This window comes from Mustela nivalis, assembly GCF_964662115.1.
Source record: "Mustela nivalis genome assembly, chromosome: 11".
Lineage (NCBI taxonomy): Eukaryota > Metazoa > Chordata > Mammalia > Carnivora > Mustelidae > Mustela > Mustela nivalis.
In genome coordinates this window covers 84,456,817-84,477,543 of record NC_139030.1, presented here as the reverse complement: position 1 = coordinate 84,477,543, position 20,727 = coordinate 84,456,817, and the positions used below count along the sequence as shown (strand labels likewise).

General features: G+C 40.6%; 1 long non-coding RNA gene across 2 annotated transcripts; it reads left to right on the top strand.

Moving 5' to 3' along the window:
- The first annotated feature begins 411 nt into the window (after positions 1 to 411).
- Positions 412 to 15,659, top strand: LOC309844459. Of its 2 annotated transcripts, none has more exons than XR_014300708.1 (4): positions 412 to 537; positions 803 to 885; positions 13,058 to 13,157; positions 14,512 to 15,659. It is a non-coding gene; the product is annotated as an uncharacterized lncRNA (long non-coding RNA). The 2 variants fall into 2 exon arrangements; XR_014300709.1 differs by having other exon boundaries at positions 412 to 561.
- The last annotated feature ends 5,068 nt before the right edge of the window (positions 15,660 to 20,727 follow it).

Genomic DNA, 20,727 nt, shown 5'->3' with positions numbered 1-20,727 from the left:
CTTTTATCAGGAAGAAAGTCAGTCAGGGCCCTGGGCAGGTTTGGAGAGAGTTATTACCATTTGGTAGCTACAACAGTCACCTCCAAAAGTGAAATGTAATCTTACAGCCTTCTGAGAAGGTATTTGCCTGATGTGGGTATCTGCTGACATTGAGAAGGCGTGATAGTTCACAGGTCTGAAATAGTTACCCTGGGTATTCCCAGAAGTTAATCATCAGTAGTTCCAACCTTGGAGAAGTTCAAGAATGCTACTGGTATAAGTGACAGTCTGGACAGGCAGGATTTTCCAGCTTTGCTGATACAGTAGTTCAATTAATTAGTGACTTACAAAGAAAATAAAAGTGTTGTTTTTTTCCTCCCTCCTTTCTGTCCCTCAGTTTTCTGTGAGGCATTCCCTGTCACAAGGAGGCAAACTGCTTTTCTTGGAGGGGCCGGATACAGAGAGCCTCCATGTGAACCTTTAGCACATTTGGAAATTCTTGGCAACATGCTTCATTTCATTTTGGAGGCAAGAGATGGCGGAACAATACACTGGAAGGTGTGTTACTCGTGTGTGTCCCAGGTACTTAAAAAATATCGAAAGGCTGAGGAAAAAGTTGTGCTAAAAATTCATCCAACACCCCTGGGGCTAATAATACGTTATATGTTTATAAAAGAATAAAAAAAATTATAAAGAAAATACAAAAAAAATCCATCCAACATTTTGGGGAAAGAGGTGATTTCATTTGTTTCTTTTATTACCTACTATAAATCATTTGTTGTATTCCATCCAAAGTTTCCTTATCTTTTCTTTTTTTCTCTAGGCATTGCATCATCTTTTCCCTCACCTGTCTCCAAGGATCTGTCCTTTGTAAATCGCTGTGGTCATCAGTCTTCACATATTGAAGTATGTAGTACTTCCTCATTGTCCTCAGCCTGACTTTCCTCCCACTGATTCTTTTTGTGGCATTTTGCTTTTTAAAAAGAAATTGTATATGTATTTTTATATTATATTTATATATATATTATATTATGTCTTTATATTATATTGATATATAATATATTTTATATAATAAATAATCAATACAATTTGTATAATGTATATATTATGTTTTATTTTTATAAGTAAAGTGTATTTTACTTACACATTCTTTTTAAGGATCTGCCTAAAAGGCTGATTCTCAGCCTTTAAGACTCCTTTCTTCCCTCGTCCAAAGGGTGGGTCTCATCTGACCATGTTTGCTCAGCCAGTCTGTTCACAGAACATCTCTAATCTCTTCAAGATTTTGTATTGAAGCAATCTCTTTAGCTTCAGTTCCTCTTCTTGACTGATGAGAAGTAGAGGCACTGAGAGGTCAGACGACTTGCCTAAGAACCCGCAGTAAATAACTGGGAGTGAAAATGGCAACAGGTGTTCTGATTTCTAAGAGAAATTACTAGCTGGGTGAGCTCCCACTATTTAATACGTATGTAACCCTGAGACCAGCAGCCTGGACATCACCTGGGAACTGGTTCAAAATGCAGTTTCTCAGGCTCTGTCCCAGACCTGCTGAATCAGCACCTGCATTTTCTCAAGATACCAGGTGATTTTCACACAAATGAAAGTTTGAGCTGTCTTGAACTGTGCCTTTCTCTGTGTATGGACAAACTCTCTAAGATGAACTGCAAACCACTGATACGTCTACTTTGCATCTGCGAGTTTTCTCCGAGTCCTGGTTGTCCTGACTGAAGTGTATGAGAGGAAGACAGACATAAGCTTTGGCTTTTGTTTCAGTATCTGCCTGATCTCTATTCCAAAATTTAGATTTCAGATAAGCTGCTCTTGTAGAGAATTTCAAGCAGCTAATGACAAAGCAAGTGGAACATTCTTTTCCAGGCAATTAGTTTTCTGTGTGCTTATTAATTTGTAGTTTGCTGATTCAATTGAGTATCTGCAAACCTGCTGGTGATATGGAGGCATCATAGTTTTTGCTGTATTTGGCTGGCATCTGTTTCTTTGAATATATTGTGTGCAGTTTTCTAAGCACAGAGTGAAATATACCCAAGTGCTTTATGGGATAGTTTAATATCCAAAATGATTTTTATTGTTTCCCAAATCGTAATAAAAGAGGTGTTATCTCCTCCATCTCCCTGACTAGATTTTAAATTTAGAGGAAGACCAGCACATGCATTTGACAGCCAGAGGTGTAAAGCAAAATCTACTTGATATCAAAATTGAAATAAATCACTGGCATAGGAAACAGGTATGCATATTCTCTTGTGGAAAGTGTTGTCACATTTACCCACTGTAATATCAGTTCTTGGATAAGGTGCACATCCCGGCTTAAGATTTCATAGGACAGGAATAGAGTAATCATGGAAAATGGGTTAAAGCAATTTCTAGGTAGAAAAGAATGAAAAAACAAAAATAAAACTTAGTGATCAAAAAACACTTTTGAATATTTTTTTCTTTACTTTCTTTCTCTCTTTCTCTCTCTCTTTTTTTTCTTTTTCATTTCTAAGTAAGTGGTTTGAAAGACCGTCTGGAAGGGATTGTAATTTGAGGCATGCCAGAATCCTGCAATTTCATGCATGTACCAGTGGTTTAAGACTGAATTTACTTCATGTTTCTGACCATTTGTACCAACTGAGAGCAGACCTCTAGAATATCCATTTTTTTCAAGAGCGTGTAAGAAAATTCAGGGATGTTCTATGGCCTCGCAGACTGTACCCCACATAATCTGAATTGAGAATCCATGCCATCATTGCTAAACACCACGGAGAGCCTCGGCAAGCTGATTTCCAGAAGTACCTCTGTGAGTCTCCTAACTCACAGGCCCGAAAACTAGGATATATGGTAAAATTCTAACCTCTCCCCCACTAAAATTCATCAAACCCACCACTTCTATCTCTAATATAATAGGGAGACTGAATGTGATTTAGGTCTTCAGACAGAGGTCACAAATAGGAGGCTCTAATGTTCAGAAATACACAGACAAAATATCCCCCCAAACCCAACATAAAGTATATTTTATCCTTAGTCACATACAAGTTTAATCCATTTTGTTAACTCATAGCTGATTAGGAAGCAGATGAGGAAAATAAGCCAGCAGCACTATGCCTGGCAGAATGGGGACAAGCAAAGATGGTTGAGGTGATCCTACCCCCGTCACGCTCTCACAAGCTCAATACCCACATGTCCACAATGAGGAAGGCAATCGGCATTCAGAAATGGTTTTAGATTCCAGCCATCAGCTAGGCTGGAAGCTGTCCTCATGCACATTCTCACTTTGTGACCTTCTAGAGAAATACCTTCCAACCCATCCCCCATCCTGTCCCTTTCCCTCCTGTCACTGAAGATTCATTGCCTGGGTCTGCCTAAAATGTTTAATAATCAGGGTACCCGGCTGGCTCATTTGGTAGAATGTGCAAGTCTTGATCTTGGCATTGTAAGTTTGAGTTCTACATTGGGTGAGGAGATTACTTAAAAATAAAATCTCGGGGCGCCTGGGTGGCTCAGTGGGTTAAAGCCTCTGCTTTCGGCTCGGGTCATGATCCCGGGGTCTTGGGATCGAGCCCCACATCGGGCTCTCTGCTCGGCGGGGAGCCTGCTTCCTCCTCTCTCTCTGCCTGCCTCTCTGCCTACTTGTGATCTCTCTCTGTCGAATAAATAAAATTAAAAAAAAAAAATCTCAAAAAAATCTTAGTAGTTATCAATGATGATAATGTTGCAATTACAGAAAGTTATGCACCTTCTGGAAGGCAAGATAAAAATGCATCTTATTTCCGCTTCTCTCCATTGATGCATTCACCTTACCTTCAACTGAAATTGCTAAACTATGAGTGAAAGCATGTTTTTTGACATTTATGAGAATACTATCGTTAGCTCAGTCTTTATTGTTTACAATGTGCAAACTGATGCTATTTGAGAGGAAAATTGTAAATTTCCTGGCTTCCATGCTAAAAATATATATAGCTTCACATTTGGAGAAAGAGGGTTGTCTTAGTACCTGAAGTGATACTTATGTTGAAAATCTAAGTAAAAAATTCACAGTGCAGCCTGCAAATGATAAGCCTTCTATATATTTTATATTGGAGATAGCCTAGAGTATATTTACGTTACTCTAATTTCTTTCCTTCTCAGAATTACGTGCTCCTGACTCTTGAAAACTGAAGCAGTAATGTGTGCTTGGAATCATGGCTGTTTGTAAAACAGTTCAAGTATACTTTTAAGGCATCTCAAGAAAAGACATTTTAGAAGGCTTCAAGTTAATATCTTTCACGTATTATTTTCCCTTTTGAAAACTTTCATACACCTTTGAAATCTCTGTCTTGAAAGAGAATAAATGAAAAAATAGCATTCTTAAATATGAATGATTCATTGGTATTAGGTACCAGATTGTGGCTCTTAGTTGTATCTGTAAAAGGGATGTGTAGAGAGTGGCCTGTGTCACTCACACCTACTCTGCCATTACCCAAGGTCTTCTGTTGCTGGCCCTGAGCAATTGTCCTGTTTATATCAGCATCTTGGGGTCTTAAATTCTCATGAGATAAATATTTCATGCTCACTTGAATTCCAGCACAGTGAAGATGTTACAAGGCTAAATTTAGGTAAGAATTATAGAGTATATACCAAGAAATTGTTCATGCTATGCCACAGTTGTGTCAATGGCTTCATTCATTCATTCGTTCCTTCTTCATCAAAATTGAGTGCCCATGTATACTTTTTTTTCTAGGTTCTGGGACTCGACACTAAAGAAGAAAGAAGTATCTGTCCTTATGAGGCTTCCTTTCTAGTACGGAACTCAGGATGAGCAGATAGAAGTAGTGTGAGCGCTCTGCAGACAAAGGAAAGCAGGGTACTAGAGATGGTATGAAGGCTATTTTAGCTAGTATGATCAGAAAAAAGGGTGTTGGAGCAGCTGATATTTGAGCAGAGATATGAAGAAAAATGGCAAATGAGGATGGGCCATGCAGTGTTGGGAGTTGGGAAGAGCATTTCTAGATAGAGGGGATGCCAAATATAAAGACCCTGGAGGCAGAGCCGAGTTTGGTATCTTAGCACAGTGCTGCCCATAGAAACACAATGAGAGCCACATATGAAATTCAAAATGTTCTAATAACCTCGATAAAAAATAAACATAAAATCAAAAAGTAAAAGCGAAACGAAGTTGGTTTTAATTATAGATTTTATATTTAAACGTGTAATTAATGGAAAAAATTATGAATGTAACAGTTTGCATTCTTCATCTAATTTTTTCAAAATCTGGTGGGTATTTTCTACTTAAAGCGTGTCTCAACTCAGAGGCTAAATTTTTATTGGAAATAATGTATCTGCGTTCTGATTTCAGAAAATGCATAATTGATAACGTAGGTTCATGTATCCATGCTATCCAAACGCACTTAAGTGCGTTTGGATAGCACGAAGTGTTTTTCTTATAATTACATTTGTACTTGTTTTTAATTTTAAGTTTAAATTTAAGCTAAGGAAAACTAAATAAAGCAGATTCAGTCTCCCTAGCCCATTTCAGGTGCTCAGTTGGCACCTGTCTAGTGGCTACTGCATTAGGTAGTAAGATGGTCAGAGCGGCTGACCAAGAATAGGTCTTTGGAGAGCAAAACAAAGGTCAGAAGACAGAGAGCTCTGGAGTCACAGGAAAATGTCTGGGTTTCATCTGATTTGTAAAAGGAAGTCTTTGAAAGTATGTGGATGAGTGATGGTGCTCTGATTTCCTCATTAAGTAGATCCACTCTGGCCTCCATAGCAGTGAAAATGGAGGCAGAGATGCCAGACAGGAGATCAGTAGGTAGTTAGGGGAGGGACAAAGGTGGCATTGGCTAGGACACTAGTGCTGCAGGAGTGAGCAACGGCTGGTTTCAGGGTATAACCTAAGAAGGGGGAGTGGATGGTACTTGCTATTGGATTGTTTATAGGGTAGACAGCAAACAGGAGTCCAAGGAGACTCCTAGGATTTGGTCTTCAGTAATTGTATCAGTGATGGTGCCACTGTGGAGATGAGAATGACCACAGTAGAAGGGGTTTGGTGGGGGGTGGGAAAGGGAGGATATGATTTGGACAAATTAAGTTTGATTTGCCTATTAGACTTGCAAGTGGATTGTTGAGTTTGGAATTTAATGGGAAAAGTTAGGGCTGGAAACATATTTGATGGTTACCACATAGATGATATTTAACATCTGAATGAGATCATCTCGGCATGGAGGATGCACAGAAAAAAGAATAAGCCTGAGAAGTGAGTCCCGGGGCACTCTAAAATTTAAATGTTGTGAACCCAAATGTTGGATGAAACCAATGAAGGACAGTGAGATGAAGTGGATAGTGATGTCAGAGGGAAACCAGGAGGGCATGATACCTTAAAGCCAAGTTTATCTGTCAGTTTGGCAAGAAAAAGGTAGTGCCTCCAAGTGATGTCTTTGAAAAGAGTTTGATTAAGGGTATGTTTATAATGGTGTGATGATGGTTTAGAGAAGGCCCAGGGAAGTAGTCATCTTACCGAAAGGGTAAAAATGAGGTTACCACAACTAGGTCTAAGGAAACAAGAGAGATTGAGAGAGACAGAGATAGAGACAGGAAAAGAGAGAGGGAATGAGGTTGGGGAGGAGTCACCTACCAGGAACTGTGACATTGGGTTAAGGATACCAGCCTATAATAACACTGCAGGGAGTGAGCAACAAAACGCTTCATCCAACTTCTCTTTGCTTCCGTCTTCTGAAATCTTGCCATTGGCTTTATTCATTCAGAAGCTAAATTCATCCAGAAGGGATGTGGTAGAATGAGCGGTGATATACATGGAAAAGAATCTCCAGAGTCTGGTATATTTCAGTAGGATGAATACATCCAAAACAACTGTCATCTCAGGGGGCATAATGTGTAAAGAGAAACTTATTTTGAATGCCTATTATGTGCTTGTATTTTCCACCATCCATTAGCTATCTCTCCTTGGATGCCCCACAGGCACTGGAAACAGCCTGGCCAAAAGTCTTACTGTCACGTCCCCTTCATCCTAAACCTCTTCTCCCGCCTATATCTGCCATCTGCTTCAGTGGCCCCACTAACCAAATTTCATGCCAGGAATCTTCATTTCTCCCTTATTCCTTTTAATTTGTCTTCCTGTATCAGTTGCAAACCTATCTTCTATTTTCCCTATCCCCTACTAACACTATCTTAGATCAGACTGTGGATATTTCTCACCTGGAAGCAGACTCCTACATCTCATGTGTTCTTCCTCGGACTTTTAAATTATGCTTTTATGAGAGTTATATTCTAAACTACAGATCTGATCTCCTTAATGATTTATCTTTTCCTCTGAGGCTTCACATGGTACACACAGCCTTCATGACAGACACCTGCTCAGCCTCCTCCCACCCCCTTCAGTCTTCCTGTTTTTTCATGCCTCCCACTCAAACTTATTTTCGAACAATAACAAGCCATGCATGTTTCACTAATCACACCACACTCTGCAAGACACTCAGCTCCACAGCCATCTCCTTTCCCTTCCAAGTTCTCTGTTCACCTCCTTGGGGAAATCTGCCCAAGACAAAAGTAACATTCCTCTGATGTGCTCCTTCTGCTCCTTGGGCAGGCTTTCATTTTTTGCCCTTGTGTCCGTGGTGATAACTGGTTTATAAGTCTGTCATCATTTTCTAGGGGTTCTGCTCCTTAAGGCAAGAGGCTATATGTAGTCTCTTCATCTTTGTGTTTTCAGAGGCCGGTGACTTGGTTAAAGTTTGAACTCTGAAGTTATCCCAGAGCCCTGGGAAAACTAGTTCTAGATTTGGATTAAAGTAAGGAGGAGCTGGGAATTAAAAGGAAAAATTGTGCGGAGGCCATCTGATTTTGGTACGGACAGTGCCACACTCAACAGAAGGCCAAAATCAGTGTAGAAAAAAAGCACAGGGGGAGGCTAACCCAGCTAGGAAACCTCTCAAGTGACAGGTGTTTTTTAGCATCCCTCATTGTACTGTGTTCAACTTTTAGCCCATCATGTGGCACCATAATACATGTTCTTTGGTTAAATCAGAGAAATCTGACAACTATCTTCTCCACGCAGTTGACTGTTCTTATGTTCTTTTAAACACCATTTTTCCAAGGGCTATACCAAAAATACTTATATTACTTCATTTAATCCTTTCCCGAGGCAGGTTATTTAATCTGTTTGAGCCTCAGTTTTTACATCTTTAAAACACAATTATTAGTACCACCTATATTACGTGGTTGTTATGAGCACCAGTGCGTCAGAGTGTAAAATAAGCTGAAAACTGCCTAGCCCAGCCCGAAGGCTCTAAGATTGTTGAAGAAGTTCTATCATTTCCTTTTCCTAATTTCTCTAGCTTCCTTCTGTCCACCCAAGTGTTTCTTCTCTCATGGCTTCTCTCATGAGTGGTGTTTTTTCAAAGAGCATGCAATTGGTCTGACAAGATGGAAATGGACACCAGAGGACTGGGATCTATTCCAAGGTCTGCCCCTGGGGTTTGTGTCATCTTTGGCATATCCTTAAACACTCAGGTCCTCACATCACTTCTAACGGGGTTGATAATTAATGACACCATCCTTGAAGACTTCTAGGAAGATCTAAGGAGATTATAATCACACACCCACGTGTATTTATAAAGGATAAGCTGTAAGAGACTGTACCAACCTTAAGTGAAAAACAGTGGCAGCAGTGACGATAAATGTAGCTTCCACACATGGCCTGGTCTTTAAGTCACTCTAGCAACCTCCATGTTGTAGGAGGTCCATGCCCACTATGAACGTCTGACCTCTCCAGGTTAAGGTGTCCCTAGAGCCTAGAATGTCTCTGACATTCCCACCTTTACTAACATGAATGAAGATCTGGAATCCATTTAAAGTCTGGGGTTCTTCAATCATCTCCCTTTTATGACTAAACACAGTCAAGTATTACATGACACACAAACTGGTCAGACCACATGTTACCTCACTGCTTTTGTCTTCCTACATGCTGACTCCTGAGAGTTTATTAATTCCTACATTGCTTCCCTTTTCTCCCTCTGGTCCTATCCACCCATTCTTCTTCCTCCTTGCTCAAAATAGCATCTTGGGACTCTAAAGGATTTCACATTTTGGGTTGTAGGAGTTCTTTCCTTTTTGCTAATCCTAGACCTTGCACAAAGAAATTAGGAAAATGATTAGATCATTTTTAATATTACCCGATGAATACCTAATACTTATTTTTAAAATTTCTTTCTTTTTTTTTAAGATTTTATTTATTTATTTATTTGACAGACAGAAATCTCCAGTAGGCAGAGAGGCAAAGCAGAGGGCAGTAGGAAGCAGGCCTCCCGCCAATCAGAGAGCCCAATGCGGGGCTTGATCCCAGGACCCTGGGATCATGACCCGAGCGGAAGGCAGAGGCTAAACCCACTGAGCCATCCAGGCACCCCTAAATTTATTTCTTTTTATGATTTTAACAATGAGTCAATAGTTTCATGATCTATATAATCTGAGATTTGAAAACAGTTACTTTGACATTCTTGAAAAATTTCTTTGGAAAATGGGAGGCAGGATTTAATTTTATTTGTCAAGTTAGATTTTCCTTTGACTTTAAAGATCACTCTGAGTCTTTTTTGTAGCACTGTGCAATTTGTGGTGAATCTTTCCATTTAAATGACATTGCGGTAGAAAGAGAAAGGTCAGAGACCAGAAGGAGAACAACAGGGAAATAACACTTAAGATAATGTTCAGGCAGATCTTCCGTGGAGTTAACAGGTTTTAATTCTGAATATATTCAACAGTGAATTTTCAAAAAAGTCTGTCACCCATTTTGATGATTATGATATACTTACAAATAAATCACAGTTGAATTTGTAGACCCAAATTATTTATTGTAAAGAAATGAACATGGCAATATGCTTTCTATGCCTTTCCAATTAGAGTTTAGATCAATTTATCTTTGTGAAGATATTGCCTAGTTGAATTTTTTTTAATATATTATGACATGTTATTGGAGCCAACTAGCTGGAACACAAGGTTCCCGGGACTCAACATTCATTATTTATCCATTTATACTAATAAACCTTTATATCCCACATGTCCCCTGCTCAGATTTGAACGGGGCTTCAGAAGCACAACCTGTTTTAAATTTATGACACAACAGCAATTGCTTATGACAAAGAAGAACGACATAAAAATGCATCCATTTTCCCCCATGGGAAGACAAATGATAAGACTTTTTTTTTTTTTAAGAGATGGCGTTCCTCTCCCTTCTTCGAAGAAAAATTGGTCTTAAGAAAAAGAAACTCAAAGATCATAAACCATGGGGAAAAAAGGAAAGAAAAATTGATTTGGGGATGCAAGATGGGATTGAGTTGTAATATAGAAGTTGCTGGTCTTTCCTACCGAAAGGCAGAACCAATTGATTTATGAATCACAACTCTAAGCCAGCTTCCCTCCTTCTTCTTCTTCTTTTCCCCTCCCTCTCCCCCTTGGGAAGGGGATGTAGATACTAGGTGGCATGTCTCTTTTGATTTGCCACACTATGTCTTAATTATCAGTGCTGGGAGATCAGGCAACGGTATTTTCTAACTTCAAAGGCTTCCACAGCCCGAGCAGCATGAGGGGGATCAGATGTGCCAGGATGCAGAGTGACAACAATATGGTGTCTTCATATTTTAAGAGCGTCAGCTCATTTTTTATTTGTGGCACATCAAAGTGAAAATGAGGACATGGGAGGCTCCTACTCTTTGTTATTCCCTTCTGAAGTGACAGCAATGTCTTCCAATTCAATGCACAGGCCAGAGTATTTAGAGAACAATTCTTTTGATTTTAAAATTTCTCATACTGATCGAACTTGGAAAAAGAGCTACTGATGACAAACTGGAACGGAAAAGCAACACGCTTCTGGGGAGACACGATTAGAGATTCCGAGAGTATGTTTGGAGTGATTTCAGTATTGCTAGGTATTAGCGGGCAGTAACAAAAGGACAGTCATGATAGTAGTAGTAGCAGTAGTAATGGCAGCAACTACTATTTACTGAGTGTTTGAAAGTTGCCAGGCACTGTGTTCATATGATGGGCTGAGGCTCCGAGGGATTAAATAATTTGCCTTAGAGTACACAGGGTGTGTGGAATGACAATTCTAACCCAGGCCATCAGACTCAGAGTCCACTCTCATGACTACTGAAGGGTTAGTGAAGTTGACTTCTTTTAAGAGTTAGGTTCTGATTGCAGTACACAGGGCAAATATCACGAAAAGTCAAAATTACTCTCAATTACTCTGAAACTGGTCATAAAATACAGCATATCTTTCTAAAAAATTTACTTGCTTATTAGAGAGAGATTGAGAGAGACAGAAAGAGAGAGAGAGAGCATGAGTGGGTCTGAGGGGTCGAGGGAGAGGCAGAAGCAGACTCCCTGCTGAGCAGGGAGCCCAGCATGGGACTTGATCCCAGGACCCTCAGATCATGACCTGAGCTGAAAGCAGATGCTTTGCAGACTGAGCCGCCCAGTAGTCCCAAAATACAACATATCTTTTGATTTCTGTGAGTGTATACAACTTCTTAGTCATACCGACAGGTATATTTAATAAAGAAAAGGACGTAAGACTGAGGTGCAATTTTAGATTAATTTTAAGGTACAGAAGATGAGAAAGCCTATGTGGCTTCATTTGTGTATATAATATTAACCTATAACATGGCTTCAGTGTGATACGAAGATGAGACCGGTTGTGGCTTTCTCTATTCAAAAGGAAGCTGGAAAATACATATGTTATAATCCTCTTTTTCCAAGGAAATAGATTTTTCACACTAGTCTGACTTGGGAAAGCAAAGGCTGGATGTGGCTCAGACACGAGTGCTCCAGGAATCACAAATGCTGTCGTCTGCTGGACTGTCCCTCCTAAGTGCCTTGGTTAAGACTAACAGTGGTTCTTTTGGCTTAGAAATAGTTCAACATTTTTTTTTTTTTTTTTGAGTGGACGGACATTTAAGGATGTTAAGTGGCTTGTCCAAACCTGCACAAGGCCTGGGTTTTAAGGATTTGTTAGGAAATCCTTGGAAATCTTGCTCCTGCTCTCTCTTTGTCATGTGGCAATCATTCCATCATCTGGGAAAAAGATGAGCTTGATAAATTGCAACCAGGAAAATACATCACTGGGATTGACCTCTGATTCTCCAGGGATACCCTGGAAGTATCAAGAAGTCAGGGGCGATAAAGGCAGGGGATGTTCAGCAGAATGTTTCTATCTTGTCCGATGTCATGATAAATTATGCATGCTGGTTTCATTGAATATTTCTGTTTGAGAAGACAGGACACCTACCTTTCAAGATACAAACTGAGAAAAAAAAAATTATTCTTGGACGTCATCAGTGTCAATCGCCTCTGGAATAAAAGAGGGAGTCCATTTACACTGACCCCCAGGAAAAGTGGTGAACAGGCTGGTCCACAGAACTGGACAAGTTTCTCTTTCTTTCCCTGCTAATTGAGGGCAAGGGAGAACTTCACTGTCTAGTCTTTTGAAACAAAAAGAATCATCACAGACAGAGAGCTGGGAAAACTATGTAGATAATATCTCATTATTTCTAAATACATCTTCAGAATTTTTTCTTTTTTTTCTTTTTAGAAAGGGAAGGGTAAAGGGAGAAAGAAAATCTTAAGCAGTGCAGAACCCGATGCCGGGCTTGATCTCACAATCCTGAGAGATCATAACCTGAACCAAAATCAAGAGTCAGACACTTAACCAACTGAGCCACCCACGTGCCCTGAACTCCTCTCAAAGTATTAAAAAAGCTGGTGGTGGGTATCAAGGAGGGTACACATTGCATGGAGCACTGGGTGTGGTGCATAAACAATGAATTCTGGAACACCAAAAAGAAATAGAATTTTTTTAAAAAAAAGCTTTGTAAAAAAATTCCTTGTGATTGATGTCTGATCCTTAGAGTTTTGAATACTCCACTTGTAACCTTATAAGAAGAACCACTTAAAAAGAGAGAGAGAGCGAGAGACAGTGAGAGAGAAAAAACCACTTAATTATTTCCAATAAAAAGGAGAATGTTGCCCACAGAGTGTTTGTGTCTTCTGGCTCCTGGTCCACTGGCCTTTCATTGTGTTAATCTATCTCCAACAGACCTTGGAGCTACTCCATGGTGGATTACAACTGATTTCCCATGTTTACTGGAATGCCATTGGGAATGGGCTCATCTTTGAAAGGAGTTCTATTAACCAAGGTACGTTTGTTTACAGATAAACCTTCAGAACCTATGCAGCTTTAGAACCCTTTGGTGACACATTGCTATGAGAGAATTTGTAACACATATACACACACACACACACACCCAAATACACACACACTGTATTTTTCTAAATGAGTTTACTTTTTGGTCTTTTTCATTAGTCTTATTTTCCCAGGGTTAAATCAGTCATATTGCCTTCAGTTCATGGCACCTTATTATCTTTGGTCTAAGCAAGACCTTTTCCTTTAATTCTTTCATTCATTCATTCATTCATTCATTCATTTATCATCTCACTTCCTTTCTCATTTTTCTCACCATAGACACTCATCTTAATATGTTATCATCAAATATGTACTTTGTTATTTTAATTTTTACAAGTGGCATTGGATTATGTATCTTGTTCTGTTTCACAGAAATTCTGTGTCACAGCTTTTTCACTTTATGCTGAATTTCACGGACTGATCCTTGTTACTGCTAACTGCTTCCTAGTCTGCTCTTTTGTCCCTCCACCGCATTGGAGGCCTCCAGTATCCTCTATTATTATTATTTTTAAAAGATTTTATTTATCTATTTGAGAGAGAGAGAGAGTGCACAAGCTGAGAGATGAGAGGCAGAGAGCCCGACATGGGGCTTGATCCCAGGACCTTGGGTTCCTGACCTGAGCTGAAGGCAGAGGTTTAACTGACTGAGCCATCCATGTGCCCCGAGTGTCCTCTATTATTAATAGAGTTGTAATGACCATATTTATACCTGTTCACTTGTCAACCTGCTTGATAATTTCCTTGGAATGTATACCTGGGAGCAGAATTTCTGGGTCAAAAGGGAAATCTATACTTAATTTAACTAAGTCCTGTGAGATTGTCACCTAAAATAGCTATGCCAGTTTATATACTCATTACAACGTATCGGAGTTTATATTCACAATTTTCTGATTATTTATGATATCAAGGATTTCCTTCACATGCTACTGTGTCTATCATAGTGGACCTCCTCTTCTGACATTTATATTATCTATATATATATTTTTTTGCTTCCTTTTCTGATTGAAAAATCACATTTATATCATATCAATCTACCGTCTATCTTGGAATGTTGTTCATGAGGTTCTTTCTTGCTTCTACCACAGAGTGAGAAAAGCGAAATGCATTTTCTCCCAGCTTCCCTTGCAGCCAAAGGGCATAAGATGACCCAGTCCTGAAAAATTCAATATAAGCAGAAGCTTTTGCTTTGCTGATTAAAGGGATAGAGGTCTTGGTGGTTTCTCTTTGCCCTTCATGCTCCTCAGAGCCTTGGCCTGGATGGGCTCCTCAATACCCTTTCTTCCTTCCATGCCCTTCCTACACTGCAGTGCCTGGAGGCCTGGGATCTACGGCTCAGAATTCCCGACATCAGAATTGTTGTGTGGAGTCAGTACTCACAGGAGATTTGGAAAGCAGAAGAGAAACAGAAGCCATTTTATCAGTCCTTTGATAGCAGCAAGCAGATTCACGGACTCTGGCAGAACACAGACTTTTGGTTGTTTTCACTCAAATCACCTGCTTTGATGCTGAGCCTTGCAATCATGATCAGTTACTCCCTGGGTTCCTACAGCTTCCTAACCCCTCAGCTGGCTGCCAACTCAGACCCAGCAGTGAACCACGCAGACCTCCACGCTTCCTGACAGTCTTCCCGACAACTCCGTAAATGCTTAATTCCCTTCACTGAAACCCCTTCGCAGTTTAAAATACCTACAGTCTTCTGTTTCCCTGAACAGCCTTGACTGATACAAACAGAAACCCTGATGCCAAGTCCTACAACTGCCATCACGTAAACAAGTCTGCAGCGATATTCCAACACGCTGAGGATGCTGCGATGGAAAGATACCAGGTTCCGTAGGACACTATCGAGCCAGCGCTCCAGCTCTAGACTACGTTATAGTCTCACTGCTATTTTTGTGAAGAAAAATCAAATATATTTGGTCAGCCAGATTAGTCAAGTTTTCACGTATTTTTAGCCAAAGCATTCTTAATGTTTACACTCAGATTCTCAGCTGTAAAATGGGGCTACAATAAAGTCTCGTAGGTACAACAAATGCAGTGTGTTTGGCATATAGTGATCACTTCAATGTTAGTGATTAATATTGAATCATTTTACATGTCTTCAAATTAAAAATAAGATGTATCTCTTCCTTGGAATGAAATTTCCAAGAAGGAGCACTCATATAAATAAAATAGGCTTTTCTAAATTTGAGCCTGAAGATTCAGTTAAAGTAGTGAATAGCAAGTGATAGTATATTTGGATGACTACTTTCTATTTCATTGACAAATGGAATTAGTGGGAGCATTATGTGGAGACCCATGTGTGACGTGCACACCGTATCTGAAAAACATAAGGAAGAGATTGGGCTTGAGATAGGCCGATGCAATGTAAGGAAAAACAAACTTTAATGTTATGGGTATAATTTTTTCCTCCTAATGGAATGTTCTATAAATATTTCTCATTTTATAATAACTTACTTTAAATAGGGTGGCCATTTATAAGTGCTCTGCTGGAAACAAACAAAACAAAACAAAAACAATGTTGATTATATCTCATCAGCAGAGGATAACTGGGAAGTCATATACTCCTTACCTTTCATGTAACCAAAACTATAATCAGTGCTTTGGTTGAAAAAAATCTGTTTTCCTCACCCAGTGGTTTTACACATTTAGTGTCTTTAATATGGAAAGGTATTTGGCTTGTCCAACTTCTCTAGCTGTGTTCATAAATCAAGATAATCAGTATCAGCAGAATAAACAAGAGAAAAATATTATGATAAAATGTGAGCGGCGAAAGAGTATTTTCAGAAGTACAATACTAATGAAAAACATAAAACCAATATTTTATAATTTTTTTTCCAAAATGACTTATTTGCTCAGCCAGAATCTTTCTAAATCTGCTTTACTCTCAGGATACTTAAGGACTACAAAGATATATTACTATTTTGGCTCTAGACTCTTTAAGTTACCCATATTTTTGAAGCAAGCTTTACCATATTTGAGTTGTCTAAAACTAAAAGTGTTATCAGGTGTCATTGCTGGGACTTCATAATTATCTCTGCATTGTTGCTGTAAAGTAACCTAGAATTTCTTGAAAATGTTGAGGCTTTTAAAATGTGATTTAAATATCTCCTAATAGCAATATCAAATGCATTTAAGTGGCTCTCTTTTTCATTCTTACCACCTTGAACACTATTCTGGTCTCGGTGGACTGACACCAAATTGACAAACCACAGCAAAATTGCTCTTACGCTGAACCTGTGAGATAAAGCGGCTGAGTGACAGGTGGGACTAATCAGTTCATAGGTAAAAATCAAGATTGGATTTGATGAGGGGATTTCTTGGTCCATGGTGGATTCAATCCTCTTTTCAATATACTGGAAAGCCATTTTTTGGGGGCCAAGTTTGATTTTCATTATTTTCCACCCTCTGTTCTGCATGGGGATGCCCCCTCCCCGACATTCCCTGGCTCTACACCTAACCAAATGGCCTGAGGGGAAGATTCAGCCTTAACAAAAGGGTGGAGGAGAAAATTAAATGCCTAGGCCCTTGTGACATTTTATTTTGAAGACCTGCTGCTTACCAGGCCAGCGGTTAGTTACAAAAATTAAAAATAATAAAAGCTGCGCAGCGAGGCATCATCCGGACGGAAACATTTCATTGATTATAGATTTATCCCCTCTGTAGCCCAGTTCCTGCCTCATCACCAAGAAAGTGATCATGGTAAATGCAAATTCTTTTTTCATATTGTCAGAAATCCTGCAGAGATAACATTTCCTTTACTCTCCTTTAGATCAGAAGTTCTCACAAAAGAGTGTTTCCAGGTCACTGGAGGGGCATTTCCTAAATCACAGCAGTGAATTCTTTCTCTGTCTCCTTAAGGGGTTCTGGTACGTTCAGGGCATTTTTGATTTAAAGGAAAAAAAAAAAAAAAGGAAATCCCTAGGAAATCTTGATGCCCCACTTTTTCTCTTCTTTATCCCTCTTTACTGTGAACCTTGGAGGCATTCAGTGAGTTGCTGTGTGTTATGGAGATGGCATTTCATATGTTGAAGTTCTAACCCCCAGCACCTCCAGATGTGGCAATATTTGGAGATGGCTTTTGAAGAGGTTATTAAGATTAAAGGAAGGGCCGAGTGTGTGGGCCCTCATCCAATATGACTGGAGTCTTCATAAGAAGAGGAGATTGGGGGGCGCCTGGGTGGCTCAGTGGATTAAAGCCTCTGCCTTCCACTCAGGTCATGATCTCAGGGCCCTGGGATCCAGCCCCACGTTGGGCTCTCTGCTCAGCGGGGAGCCTGCTTTCCTTCCTTTCTCTCTGCCTACTTGTGATCTCTCTATCTCTCTGTCAAATCAATAGATAGAATATTAAAAAAAAAAAAAAAAAAAAAGAAGAAGAAGAAGAGGAGATGGGGACCCAGACCCAGAGGCCAGATCATGGGAAGACACCAAAAAAGATGGCTGCCGGCCAGCCAAGGAGAGAAGCCTCAGGAACAAACAACCCTGCTTATAAACTTTCACGTAGGGCTTCCAGCCCTGAGGACTGAAGAAATAAATTTCTGCTTTTAAAGCCACCCAGGCTGTGATGGTTTGCTATGACAGCACCAGGAAACTTGTCGTTTGGGTCCAGAGAGCTTCATTGGTGGTGGAAACACAAAGGTCCTGGGGAAGGTGCACATCCTGTGGTGGCTATAGGTGGGGGGGGGCAGGGAGACTGGGGGGGGGGGTGGGGGGGGGTGGGGGGTGGGGGTGGGGATCCCTGTGAGAAATTGAAGACAACACCCTGGCATGGCTGACACAAAGGTCAGAAGTTTAGGCTGCCAGGACTTAATCCACCTTTGTTCATGAGGTTAAATTTACTTTAAGAAAGCAAACTAACAAAGGGTTTTTAAGAGTCAGCTAATGCTAGATGGCTTATGATAAAAACAGTCATCCCCTGCCCTCCCTCCTCCTCCTTACCATTAGCCACCACCTTCAACTCTTCTGGCTGTGTCCTCTACTATTAACTTCTTATTTTAAATAATATTGTTTATATTCTTATTTTATTCATTCAATGAATATTTAATGAGGTGCAGTCTAGTTGCAGGTACCCAGCAGTGAGCAAAATCGTCAAAATTCTCTGTCCCCACAGAGCCGACATTTCGCTGGGGAAGGAACACAACGAGCAAAATAAATAGATGAACTCTCTAAGATGCGATCGCGTTCCAGGGAAAACATTCAATACAAAAGCGCGGTGTTGGAATCAAAACACAGACACAAACTGCAGTTGGGCAAGGGGGTGACTCAGCAGGATATCTGAGGGTGAGGATCTCAGGTCGAGAAAACACAACACACAAACCCCTGAGATGGGCGTGCTTACGGTGTATTCTAGAAACAAGAATTGCAAGAAGCAGAGCGAGCAGGGTGAGCGGCTGACCGTGCGGGAGGCGAGGACACGGGTGTGCGTGGCCACAGGTGGTGCGTGGCCTTCAGCTTTTGCTCTGGGAGGTGGGAGCCTTGGACAGCTCTGAGCGGGGGAACAGCAAGATCCAAGATGAGACTTAAATTTGGGAAGAACGTCTCTGTGGCTGGATTGAGAAGAGGTGGAAGAGGCCGGGCAGAGGGAGGCAGTGAGGTGCCACTTAGGGTGAGGAATGGTGGGACTTGGGGTCTGTTTTGAAGGTAGTGCTGTAGGACTAACTGACCGATTGGATGTGGGGTGTGTTAGAAGTGGGGGACGGTGGGAGGGTGCTGTTCAGAGATGATTCCAAGCTTTAGGGCCCGAGGAACTAAAGGGTGGGCTTTCCATTGACAAAGATATGCAAGATTTTAGAAAAAACAAGTTTAAGATGGACCAGCATGTTAGTTGCTCAGGATAGTCTTTTATGTTAGTTGCTCAGGATAGTCTTTTTTTTTTTTTTCAAGATTTTATTTATTTATTTGACAGACAGAGATCACAAGTAGGCAGAGAGGCAGGCAGAGAGGGAGGAAGGGAAGCAGGCTCCCACTGAGCAGGGAATCCGATGCGGCACTCGATCCCAGGACCCTGGAACCATGACCTGTGCCGAACGCAGAGGCTTTAACCTGCTGAGCCACCAAGGTGCCCCAGGATAGTCTTAATTTATCCTGTCATCATGACATAATTATCGGCAGCTTCCTTGCTCTCTCAATAGTGCCCCTGTTTGGCTGAGACCTTATGGTGGCCTTATGGTGGGACAGTCGGGTAAGCAAGAGAGTGTGGGATGTGGGGAGAGGCTGCGCTGGCTACCTACCTTCAGATTCTTCAACATCTCTACCATTTGTGCATCAAAATAAGTTTAAATCACTTCAACACATTTCTTCTGGGCGCCTGGGTGACTCAGTTGTTTAAGTGTCTGCTTCGGCTCAGGTCATGATCCCAGGGTCCTGGGATGGAGCCCTCCATTGGGCTCTCTGCTCAGCGGGGGTCTGCTTCTCTCCACTGACCCCCACCCCCACCCCAGTCGTGCTTTCTCTTTCTCTCAAATAAATAAATAAAATCTTTAAAACACACATACACACACATACACACATATCACTTCCGTTTTCTATAAGAGTTCATTCCATTTATTTACATATTTAACAAATATGATGGGCATTGTAGGTAGGTATTAACTCACTTTGTCATCATGTTACTATTGAGAACCCTTTTTCATTCTTTATTTTTGGTATGTGGTATGTGGTTCCCTTTTTTTTTTGTTTGTTTAACCTTTGGTTCAAATTTCCCTAAATTTAGCATTAATTCTTTGACAATCTCTTCTTCAAAATTTGTTAATTTTTATTTCTTTCCTTCTGGAACACCAGTCCTTTTTTTTTTTTTTTTTTTTAAAGATTTTATTTATTTGACAGACAGAGATCACAAGTAGGCAGAGAGGCAGGCAGAGAGAGAGGGGAAAGCAGGCTCCCCACTGAGCAGAGAGCCCGGTGTGGGGCCCGATCCCAGGACCCTGGGACCACTACCTGAACCGAAAGCAGAGGCTTTAACCCACTGAGCTACCCAGGCGTCCCTGGAACATCAGTTTTAAGGCTTCTCGGGTTGATATAATTTTCTCATCATTTTTATTTTATTTTCTTTCATTCAAATTTCTGCAAAATTTCTTCTAAATTTTTAATCAAACGTTTTCTTTTGGAGATATATATATATAGAGTGAGAAGGCATGTATGTGAGTGGGGTGGGGTGGGGGGTCAGAGGGAGAGGGAGAGAGAGAAGCCCAAGCAGGGGCTCTCCCCTACAACTCTAAGATCCTGACCTGAGCCGAAATCAAGAGTCGGATGTTTCTTGGAGTGAGCCACCCAGGCACCCCTTAGCTATTTTATTTTTAACTCCCAAGAATTGTTGCTTCTTATCAGGTTGGCCTTCCTCAGCAGTTCATGTTTTATGGGTGCAGCACTTTCTTTTCTCTCTCGGGGGATGTTTGTGTATGTTTTCAGTTTTCTTTGGTTTTCCGCACCATTCTGGCTCTTCAAGAGTGCCCTGTATTTTGTGCATACATTTGTTTATTTGATTTAGCTCCCGTCTGGCAGATCAGAGGCTTTTCACAAATGTCTGG